The sequence below is a fragment of the Eleutherodactylus coqui genome, chromosome 2 (genome assembly GCF_035609145.1).
Source record: "Eleutherodactylus coqui strain aEleCoq1 chromosome 2, aEleCoq1.hap1, whole genome shotgun sequence".
In the NCBI taxonomy this organism is placed as follows: domain Eukaryota; kingdom Metazoa; phylum Chordata; class Amphibia; order Anura; family Eleutherodactylidae; genus Eleutherodactylus; species Eleutherodactylus coqui.
This window is the reverse complement of record NC_089838.1, coordinates 321,117,040-321,127,704: the sequence shown is the minus strand read 5'-3', so window position 1 is coordinate 321,127,704 and position 10,665 is coordinate 321,117,040. Positions and strand designations below refer to the sequence as shown.

Sequence of the window (10,665 nt, the reverse complement as noted above, 5' to 3'; positions counted from 1 at the left end):
TTTTTTAGAGTGTGGTGCAAATGTCATTTTCACATGCAACTTTCTGGTCTTCCATTGAGAGACGCTTATTTATGCCACAAGGTCAAAGAAGTTTGTTTTTTTGCCGTAACTCAATTCCACAGTGTTTTTGAACAATTTTTTGTAGTTGATGAGTAAAATGTCAGATGACCCTGACGTGATTTGAACACGCAACCTTCTGATCTGGAGTCAGACGCGCTACCGTTGCGCCACAAGGTCAATGAAACTTGAGTGCTCTGACCCTGTTCAGCACTCTTTTCGATCATGTATCTGTACTGGATCATGAAAAGTCTGATTTGATTTGGATGTGTTTTCTAGGCACAATCTTCTGATGTGGAGTGAAACGCACAACCGTTGCGCAACAAGCTCTTGCTGCTGCATGTCAAACTAGATGCAGGAGGCAAAAACTGGCATTGTGTGTCATGTCTGCTTGCTCACTTTTGTTAAACCGTGGTTCTAATAACACGGAGGTTTCAGCTTTTGATCCCCATATGGGCTAGGTTCTCCAGCATCTGAAGTGGCGTCAAGCTATCTTTTGACAAAGTCTTCAGCCTCTTTTGGGTGCCAAAAGTGGAGCCGTGATGCATGTGTATTTGAATCAAGGTTGCGTAGAGCGCAGTCATGTCACATGGCCAGTTCACTCCATTTTTTTAGAGTGTGGTGCAAATGTCATTTTCACATGCAACTTTCTGGTCTTCCATTGAGAGACGCTTATTTATTCCACAAGGTCAAAGAAGTTTGTTTTTTTGCCGTAACCCAATTCCACAGTGTTTTTGAACAATTTTTTGTAGTTGATGAGTAAAATGTCAGATGACCCTGACGTGATTTGAACACGCAACCTTCTGATCTGGAGTCAGACGCGCTACCGGTGCGCCACAAGGTCAATGAAACTTGAGTGCTCTGACCCTGTTCAGCACTCTTTTCGATCATGTATCTGTACTGGATCATGAAAAGTCTGATTTGATTTGGATGTGATTTCTAGGCACAATCTTCTGATGTGGAGTGAAACGCACAACCGTTGCGCAACAAGCTCTTGCTGCTGCATGTCAAACTAGATGCAGGAGGCAAAAACTGGCATTGTGTGTCATGTCTGCTTGCTCACTTTTGTTAAACCGTGGTTCTAATAACACGGAGGTTTCAGCTTTTGATCCCCATATGGGCTAGGTTCTCCAGCATCTGAAGTGCCGTCAAGCTATCTTTTGACAAAGTCTTCGGCCTCTTTTGGGTGCCAAAAGTGGAGCCGTGATGCATGTGTATTTGAATCAAGGTTGCGTAGAGCGCAGTCATGTCACATGGCCAGTTCACTCCATTTTTTTGAGTGTGGTGCAAATGTCATTTTCACATGCAACTTTCTGGTCTTCCATTGAGAGACGCTTATTTATGCCACAAGGTCAAAGAAGTTTGTTTTTTTGCCGTAACCCAATTCCACAGTGTTTTTGAACAATTTTTTGTAGTTGATGAGTAAAATGTCAGATGACCCTGACGTGATTTGAACACGCAACCTTCTGATCTGGAGTCAGACGCGCTACCGTTGCGCCACAAGGTCAATGAAACTTGAGTGCTCTGACACTGTTCAGCACTCTTTTCGATCATGTATCTGTACTGGATCATGAAAAGTCTGATTTGATTTGGATGTGATTTCTAGGCACAATCTTCTGATGTGGAGTGAAACGCACAACCGTTGCGCAACAAGCTCTTGCTGCTGCATGTCAAACTAGATGCAGGAGGCAAAAACTGGCATTGTCTGTCATGTCTGCTTGCTCACTTTTGTTAAACCGTGGTTCTAATAACACGGAGGTTTCAGCTTTTGATCCCCATATGGGCTAGGTTCTCCAGCATCTGAAGTGCCGTCAAGCTATCTTTTGACAAAATCTTCGGCCTCTTTTGGGTGCCAAAAGTGGAGCCGTGATGCATGTGTATTTGAATCAAGGTTGCGTAGAGCGCAGTCATGTCACATGGCCAGTTCACTCCATTTTTTTAGAATGTGGTGCAAACGTCATTTTCACATGCAACTTTCTGGTCCTCCATTGAGAGACGCTTATTTATGCCACAAGGTCAAAGAAGTTTGTTTTTTTGCCGTAACTCAATTCCACAGTGTTTTTGAACAATTTTTTGTAGTTGATGAGTAAAATGTCAGATGACCCTGACGTGATTTGAACACGCAACCTTCTGATCTGGAGTCAGACGTGCTACCGTTGCGCCACAAGGTCAATGAAACTTGAGTGCTCTGACCCTGTTCAGCACTCTTTTCGATCATGTATCTGTACTGGATCATGAAAAGTCTGATTTGATTTGGATGTGATTTCTAGGCACAATCTTCTGATGTGGAGTGAAACGCACAACCGTTGCGCAACAAGCTCTTGCTGCTGCATGTCAAACTAGATGCAGGAGGCAAAAACTGGCATTGTGTGTCATGTCTGCTTGCTCACTTTTGTTAAACCGTGGTTCTAATAACACGGAGGTTTCAGCTTTTGATCCCCATATGGGCTAGGTTCTCCAGCATCTGAAGTGCCGTCAAGCTATCTTTTGACAAAGTCTTCGGCCTCTTTTGGGTACCAAAATTGGAGCCCTGATGCATGTGTATTTGAATCAAGGTTGCGTAGAGCGCAGTCAGGTCACATGGCCAGTTCACTCCATTTTTTTAGAGTGTGGTGCAAATGTCATTTTCACATGCAACTTTCTGGTCTTCCATTGAGAGACGCTTATTTATGCCACAAGGTCAAAGAAGTTTGTTTTTTTGCCGTAACTCAATTCCACAGTGTTTTTTAACAATTTTTTGTAGTTGATGAGTAAAATGTCAGATGACCCTGACGTGATTTGAACACGCAACCTTCTGATCTGGAGTCAGACGCGCTACCGTTGCGCCACAAGGTCAATGAAACTTGAGTGCTCTGACCCTGTTCAGCACTCTTTTCGATCATGTATCTGTACTGGATCATGAAAAGTCTGATTTGATTTGGATGTGATTTCTAGGCACAATCTTCTGATGTGGAGTGAAACGCACAACCGTTGCGCAACAAGCTCTTGCTGCTGCATGTCAAACTAGATGCAGGAGGCAAAAACTGGCATTGTCTGTCATGTCTGCTTGCTCACTTTTGTTAAACCGTGGTTCTAATAACACGGAGGTTTCAGCTTTTGATCCCCATATGGGCTAGGTTCTCCAGCATCTGAAGTGCCGTCAAGCTATCTTTTGACAAAATCTTCGGCCTCTTTTGGGTGCCAAAAGTGGAGCCGTGATGCATGTGTATTTGAATCAAGGTTGCGTAGAGCGCAGTCATGTCACATGGCCAGTTCACTCCATTTTTTTAGAATGTGGTGCAAACGTCATTTTCACATGCAACTTTCTGGTCCTCCATTGAGAGACGCTTATTTATGCCACAAGGTCAAAGAAGTTTGTTTTTTTGCCGTAACTCAATTCCACAGTGTTTTTGAACAATTTTTTGTAGTTGATGAGTAAAATGTCAGATGACCCTGACGTGATTTGAACACGCAACCTTCTGATCTGGAGTCAGACGTGCTACCGTTGCGCCACAAGGTCAATGAAACTTGAGTGCTCTGACCCTGTTCAGCACTCTTTTCGATCATGTATCTGTACTGGATCATGAAAAGTCTGATTTGATTTGGATGTGATTTCTAGGCACAATCTTCTGATGTGGAGTGAAACGCACAACCGTTGCGCAACAAGCTCTTGCTGCTGCATGTCAAACTAGATGCAGGAGGCAAAAACTGGCATTGTGTGTCATGTCTGCTTGCTCACTTTTGTTAAACCGTGGTTCTAATAACACGGAGGTTTCAGCTTTTGATCCCCATATGGGCTAGGTTCTCCAGCATCTGAAGTGCCGTCAAGCTATCTTTTGACAAAGTCTTCGGCCTCTTTTGGGTACCAAAATTGGAGCCCTGATGCATGTTTATTTGAATCAAGGTTGCGTAGAGCGCAGTCAGGTCACATGGCCAGTTCACTCCATTTTTTTAGAGTGTGGTGCAAATGTCATTTTCACATGCAACTTTCTGGTCTTCCATTGAGAGACGCTTATTTATGCCACAAGGTCAAAGAAGTTTGTTTTTTTTCCGTAACTCAATTCCACAGTGTTTTTGAACAATTTTTTGTAGTTGATGAGTAAAACGTCAGATGACCCTGACGTGATTTGAACACACAACCTTCTGATCTGGAGTCAGACGCGCTACCGGTGCGCCACAAGGTCAATGAAACTTGAGTGCTCTGACCCTGTTCAGCACTCTTTTCGATCATGTATCTGTACTGGATCATGAAAAGTCTGATTTGATTTGGATGTGATTTCTAGGCACAATCTTCTGATGTGGAGTGAAACGCACAACCGTTGCGCAACAAGCTCTTGCTGCTGCATGTCAAACTAGATGCAGGAGGCAAAAACTGGCATTGTGTGTCATGTCTGCTTGCTCACTTTTGTTAAACCGTGGTTCTAATAACACGGAGGTTTCAGCTTTTGATCCCCATATGGGCTAGGTTCTCCAGCATCTGAAGTGCCGTCAAGCTATCTTTTGACAAAGTCTTCGGCCTCTTTTAGGTGCCAAAACTGGAGCCGTGATGCATGTGTATTTGAATCAAGGTTGCGTAGAGCGCTGTCAGGTCACATGGCCAGTTCACTCCATTTTTTTAGAGTGTGGTGCAAATGTCATTTTCACATGCAACTTTCTGGTCTTCCATTGAGAGACGCTTATTTATGCCACAAGGTCAAAGAAGTTTGTTTTTTTTCCGTAACTCAATTCCACAGTGTTTTTGAACAATTTTTTGTAGTTGATGAGTAAAACGTCAGATGACCCTGACGTGATTTGAACACACAACCTTCTGATCTGGAGTCAGACGCGCTACCGGTGCGCCACAAGGTCAATGAAACCTGAGTGCTCTGACCCTGTTCAGCACTCTTTTCGATCATGTATCTGTACTGGATCATGAAAAGTCTGATTTGATTTGGATGTGATTTCTAGGCACAATCTTCTGATGTGGAGTGAAACGCACAACCGTTGCGCAACAAGCTCTTGCTGCTGCATGTCAAACTAGATGCAGGAGGCAAAAACTGGCATTGTGTGTCATGTCTGCTTGCTCACTTTTGTTAAACCGTGGTTCTAATAACACGGAGGTTTCAGCTTTTGATCCCCATATGGGCTAGGTTCTCCAGCATCTGAAGTGCCGTCAAGCTATCTTTTGACAAAGTCTTCGGCCTCTTTTGGGTGCCAAAAGTGGAGCCCTGATGCATGTGTATTTGAATCAAGGTTGCGTAGAGCGCAGTCAGGTCACATGGCCAGTTCACTCCATTTTTTTAGAGTGTGGTGCAAATGTCATTTTCACATGCAACTTTCTGGTCTTCCATTGAGAGACGCTTATTTATGCCACAAGGTCAAAGAAGTTTGTTTTTTTGCCGTAACTCAATTCCACAGTGTTTTTGAACAATTTTTTGTAGTTGATGAGTAAAATGTCAGATGACCCTGACGTGATTTGAACACGCAACCTTCTGATCTGGAGTCAGACGCGCTACCGTTGCGCCACAAGGTCAATGAAACTTGAGTGCTCTGACCCTGTTCAGCACTCTTTTCGATCATGTATCTGTACTGGATCATGAAAAGTCTGATTTGATTTGGATGTGTTTTCTAGGCACAATCTTCTGATGTGGAGTGAAACGCACAACCGTTGCGCAACAAGCTCTTGCTGCTGCATGTCAAACTAGATGCAGGAGGCAAAAACTGGCATTGTGTGTCATGTCTGCTTGCTCACTTTTGTTAAACCGTGGTTCTAATAACACGGAGGTTTCAGCTTTTGATCCCCATATGGGCTAGGTTCTCCAGCATCTGAAGTGGCGTCAAGCTATCTTTTGACAAAGTCTTCAGCCTCTTTTGGGTGCCAAAAGTGGAGCCGTGATGCATGTGTATTTGAATCAAGGTTGCGTAGAGCGCAGTCATGTCACATGGCCAGTTCACTCCATTTTTTTAGAGTGTGGTGCAAATGTCATTTTCACATGCAACTTTCTGGTCTTCCATTGAGAGACGCTTATTTATTCCACAAGGTCAAAGAAGTTTGTTTTTTTGCCGTAACCCAATTCCACAGTGTTTTTGAACAATTTTTTGTAGTTGATGAGTAAAATGTCAGATGACCCTGACGTGATTTGAACACGCAACCTTCTGATCTGGAGTCAGACGCGCTACCGTTGCGCCACAAGGTCAATGAAACTTGAGTGCTCTGACCCTGTTCAGCACTCTTTTCGATCATGTATCTGTACTGGATCATGAAAAGTCTGATTTGATTTGGATGTGATTTCTAGGCACAATCTTCTGATGTGGAGTGAAACGCACAACCGTTGCGCAACAAGCTCTTGCTGCTGCATGTCAAACTAGATGCAGGAGGCAAAAACTGGCATTGTGTGTCATGTCTGCTTGCTCACTTTTGTTAAACCGTGGTTCTAATAACACGGAGGTTTCAGCTTTTGATCCCCATATGGGCTAGGTTCTCCAGCATCTGAAGTGCCGTCAAGCTATCTTTTGACAAAGTCTTCGGCCTCTTTTGGGTGCCAAAAGTGGAGCCGTGATGCATGTGTATTTGAATCAAGGTTGCGTAGAGCGCAGTCATGTCACATGGCCAGTTCACTCCATTTTTTTAGAGTGTGGTGCAAATGTCATTTTCACATGCAACTTTCTGGTCTTCCATTGAGAGACGCTTATTTATGCCACAAGGTCAAAGAAGTTTGTTTTTTTGCCGTAACCCAATTCCACAGTGTTTTTGAACAATTTTTTGTAGTTGATGAGTAAAATGTCAGATGACCCTGACGTGATTTGAACACGCAACCTTCTGATCTGGAGTCAGACGCGCTACCGTTGCGCCACAAGGTCAATGAAACTTGAGTGCTCTGACCCTGTTCAGCACTCTTTTCGATCATGTATCTGTACTGGATCATGAAAAGTCTGATTTGATTTGGATGTGATTTCTAGGCACAATCTTCTGATGTGGAGTGAAACGCACAACCGTTGCGCAACAAGCTCTTGCTGCTGCATGTCAAACTAGATGCAGGAGGCAAAAACTGGCATTGTCTGTCATGTCTGCTTGCTCACTTTTGTTAAACCGTGGTTCTAATAACACGGAGGTTTCAGCTTTTGATCCCCATATGGGCTAGGTTCTCCAGCATCTGAATTGCCGACAAGCTATCTTTTGACAAAATCTTCGGCCTCTTTTGGGTGCCAAAAGTGGAGCCGTGATGCATGTGTATTTGAATCAAGGTTGCGTAGAGCGCAGTCATGTCACATGGCCAGTTCACTCCATTTTTTTAGAATGTGGTGCAAACGTCATTTTCACATGCAACTTTCTGGTCCTCCATTGAGAGACGCTTATTTATGCCACAAGGTCAAAGAAGTTTGTTTTTTTGCCGTAACTCAATTCCACAGTGTTTTTGAACAATTTTTTGTAGTTGATGAGTAAAATGTCAGATGACCCTGACGTGATTTGAACACGCAACCTTCTGATCTGGAGTCAGACGTGCTACCGTTGCGCCACAAGGTCAATGAAACTTGAGTGCTCTGACCCTGTTCAGCACTCTTTTCGATCATGTATCTGTACTGGATCATGAAAAGTCTGATTTGATTTGGATGTGATTTCTAGGCACAATCTTCTGATGTGGAGTGAAACGCACAACCGTTGCGCAACAAGCTCTTGCTGCTGCATGTCAAACTAGATGCAGGAGGCAAAAACTGGCATTGTGTGTCATGTCTGCTTGCTCACTTTTGTTAAACCGTGGTTCTAATAACACGGAGGTTTCAGCTTTTGATCCCCATATGGGCTAGGTTCTCCAGCATCTGAAGTGCCGTCAAGCTATCTTTTGACAAAGTCTTCGGCCTCTTTTGGGTACCAAAATTGGAGCCCTGATGCATGTGTATTTGAATCAAGGTTGCGTAGAGCGCAGTCAGGTCACATGGCCAGTTCACTCCATTTTTTTAGAGTGTGGTGCAAATGTCATTTTCACATGCAACTTTCTGGTCTTCCATTGAGAGACGCTTATTTATGCCACAAGGTCAAAGAAGTTTGTTTTTTTTCCGTAACTCAATTCCACAGTGTTTTTGAACAATTTTTTGTAGTTGATGAGTAAAACGTCAGATGACCCTGACGTGATTTGAACACACAACCTTCTGATCTGGAGTCAGACGCGCTACCGGTGCGCCACAAGGTCAATGAAACTTGAGTGCTCTGACCCTGTTCAGCACTCTTTTCGATCATGTATCTGTACTGGATCATGAAAAGTCTGATTTGATTTGGATGTGATTTCTAGGCACAATCTTCTGATGTGGAGTGAAACGCACAACCGTTGCGCAACAAGCTCTTGCTGCTGCATGTCAAACTAGATGCAGGAGGCAAAAACTGGCATTGTGTGTCATGTCTGCTTGCTCACTTTTGTTAAACCGTGGTTCTAATAACACGGAGGTTTCAGCTTTTGATCCCCATATGGGCTAGGTTCTCCAGCATCTGAAGTGCCGTCAAGCTATCTTTTGACAAAGTCTTCGGCCTCTTTTAGGTGCCAAAACTGGAGCCGTGATGCATGTGTATTTGAATCAAGGTTGCGTAGAGCGCAGTCAGGTCACATGGCCAGTTCACTCCATTTTTTTAGAGTGTGGTGCAAATGTCATTTTCACATGCAACTTTCTGGTCTTCCATTGAGAGACGCTTATTTATGCCACAAGGTCAAAGAAGTTTGTTTTTTTTCCGTAACTCAATTCCACAGTGTTTTTGAACAATTTTTTGTAGTTGATGAGTAAAACGTCAGATGACCCTGACGTGATTTGAACACACAACCTTCTGATCTGGAGTCAGACGCGCTACCGGTGCGCCACAAGGTCAATGAAACCTGAGTGCTCTGACCCTGTTCAGCACTCTTTTCGATCATGTATCTGTACTGGATCATGAAAAGTCTGATTTGATTTGGATGTGATTTCTAGGCACAATCTTCTGATGTGGAGTGAAACGCACAACCGTTGCGCAACAAGCTCTTGCTGCTGCATGTCAAACTAGATGCAGGAGGCAAAAACTGGCATTGTCTGTCATGTCTGCTTGCTCACTTTTGTTAAACCGTGGTTCTAATAACACGGAGGTTTCAGCTTTTGATCCCCATATGGGCTAGGTTCTCCAGCATCTGAAGTGCCGTCAAGCTATCTTTTGACAAAGTCTTCGGCCTCTTTTAGGTGCCAAAACTGGAGCCGTGATGCATGTGTATTTGAATCAAGGTTGCGTAGAGCGCAGTCATGTCACATGGCCAGTTCACTCCATTTTTTTAGAGTGTGGTGCAAATGTCATTTTCACATGCAACTTTCTGGTCTTCTATTGAGAGACGCTTATTTATGCCACAAGGTCAAAGAAGTTTGTTTTTTTGCCGTAACCCAATTCCACAGTGTTTTTGAACAATTTTTTGTAGTTGATGAGTAAAATGTCAGATGACCCTGACGTGATTTGAACACGCAACCTTCTGATCTGGAGTCAGACGCGCTACCGTTGCGCCACAAGGTCAATGAAACTTGAGTGCTCTGACCCTGTTCAGCACTCTTTTCGATCATGTATCTGTACTGGATCATGAAAAGTCTGATTTGATTTGGATGTGATTTCTAGGCACAATCTTCTGATGTGGAGTGAAACGCACAACCGTTGCGCAACAAGCTCTTGCTGCTGCATGTCAAACTAGATGCAGGAGGCAAAAACTGGCATTGTGTGTCATGTCTGCTTGCTCACTTTTGTTAAACCGTGGTTCTAATAACACGGAGGTTTCAGCTTTTGATCCCCATATGGGCTAGGTTCTCCAGCATCTGAAGTGCCGTCAAGCTATCTTTTGACAAAGTCTTCGGCCTCTTTTGGGTGCCAAAAGTGGAGCCGTGATGCATGTGTATTTGAATCAAGGTTGCGTAGAGCGCAGTCATGTCACATGGCCAGTTCACTCCATTTTTTTAGAGTGTGGTGCAAATGTCATTTTCACATGCAACTTTCTGGTCTTCCATTGAGAGACGCTTATTTATGCCACAAGGTCAAAGAAGTTTGTTTTTTTGCCGTAACCCAATTCCACAGTGTTTTTGAACAATTTTTTGTAGTTGATGAGTAAAATGTCAGATGACCCTGACGTGACTTGAACACGCAACCTTCTGATCTGGAGTCAGACGCGCTACCGTTGCGCCACAAGGTCAATGAAACTTGAGTGCTCTGACCCTGTTCAGCACTCTATTCGATCATGTATCTGTACTGGATCATGAAAAGTCTGATTTGATTTGGATGTGATTTCTAGGCACAATCTTCTGATGTGGAGTGAAACGCACAACCGTTGCGCAACAAGCTCTTGCTGCTGCATGTCAAACTGGATGCAGGAGGCAAAAACTGGCATTGTGTGTCATGTCTGCTTGCTCACTTTTGTTAAACCGTGGTTCTAATAACACGGAGGTTTCAGCTTTTGATCCCCATATGGGCTAGGTTCTCCAGCATCTGAAGTGCCGTCAAGCTATCTTTTGACAAAGTCTTCGGCCTCTTTTGGGTGCCAAAAGTGGAGCCGTGATGCATCTGTATTTGAATCAAGGTTGCGTAGAGCGCAGTCATGTCACATGGCCAGTTCACTCCATTTTTTTAGAGTGTGGTGCAAATGTCATTTTCACATGCAACTT

The 10,665-nt window shown here is 43.8% G+C and overlaps 7 non-coding genes across 7 annotated transcripts; all 7 read right to left on the bottom strand.

Moving 5' to 3' along the window:
• Positions 1 to 165: 165 nt before the first annotated feature.
• Positions 166 to 237, bottom strand: TRNAW-CCA (transfer RNA tryptophan (anticodon CCA)). The gene has a single exon. It is a non-coding gene; the product is annotated as a tRNA-Trp (tRNA).
• A 1,255-nt stretch (positions 238 to 1,492) lies between these two features.
• On the bottom strand, positions 1,493 to 1,564 carry TRNAW-CCA (transfer RNA tryptophan (anticodon CCA)). Its single transcript has one exon. It is a non-coding gene; the product is annotated as a tRNA-Trp (tRNA).
• Positions 1,565 to 2,820: 1,256 nt separating this feature from the next.
• On the bottom strand, positions 2,821 to 2,892 carry TRNAW-CCA (transfer RNA tryptophan (anticodon CCA)). Its single transcript has one exon. It is a non-coding gene; the product is annotated as a tRNA-Trp (tRNA).
• Positions 2,893 to 5,476: 2,584 nt separating this feature from the next.
• TRNAW-CCA (transfer RNA tryptophan (anticodon CCA)) lies at positions 5,477 to 5,548 on the bottom strand. Its single transcript has one exon. It is a non-coding gene; the product is annotated as a tRNA-Trp (tRNA).
• Positions 5,549 to 6,140: 592 nt separating this feature from the next.
• Positions 6,141 to 6,212, bottom strand: TRNAW-CCA (transfer RNA tryptophan (anticodon CCA)). Its single transcript has one exon. It is a non-coding gene; the product is annotated as a tRNA-Trp (tRNA).
• A 592-nt stretch (positions 6,213 to 6,804) lies between these two features.
• Positions 6,805 to 6,876, bottom strand: TRNAW-CCA (transfer RNA tryptophan (anticodon CCA)). The gene has a single exon. It is a non-coding gene; the product is annotated as a tRNA-Trp (tRNA).
• A 2,584-nt stretch (positions 6,877 to 9,460) lies between these two features.
• Positions 9,461 to 9,532, bottom strand: TRNAW-CCA (transfer RNA tryptophan (anticodon CCA)). Its single transcript has one exon. It is a non-coding gene; the product is annotated as a tRNA-Trp (tRNA).
• Between the last annotated feature and the right edge of the window lie 1,133 nt (positions 9,533 to 10,665).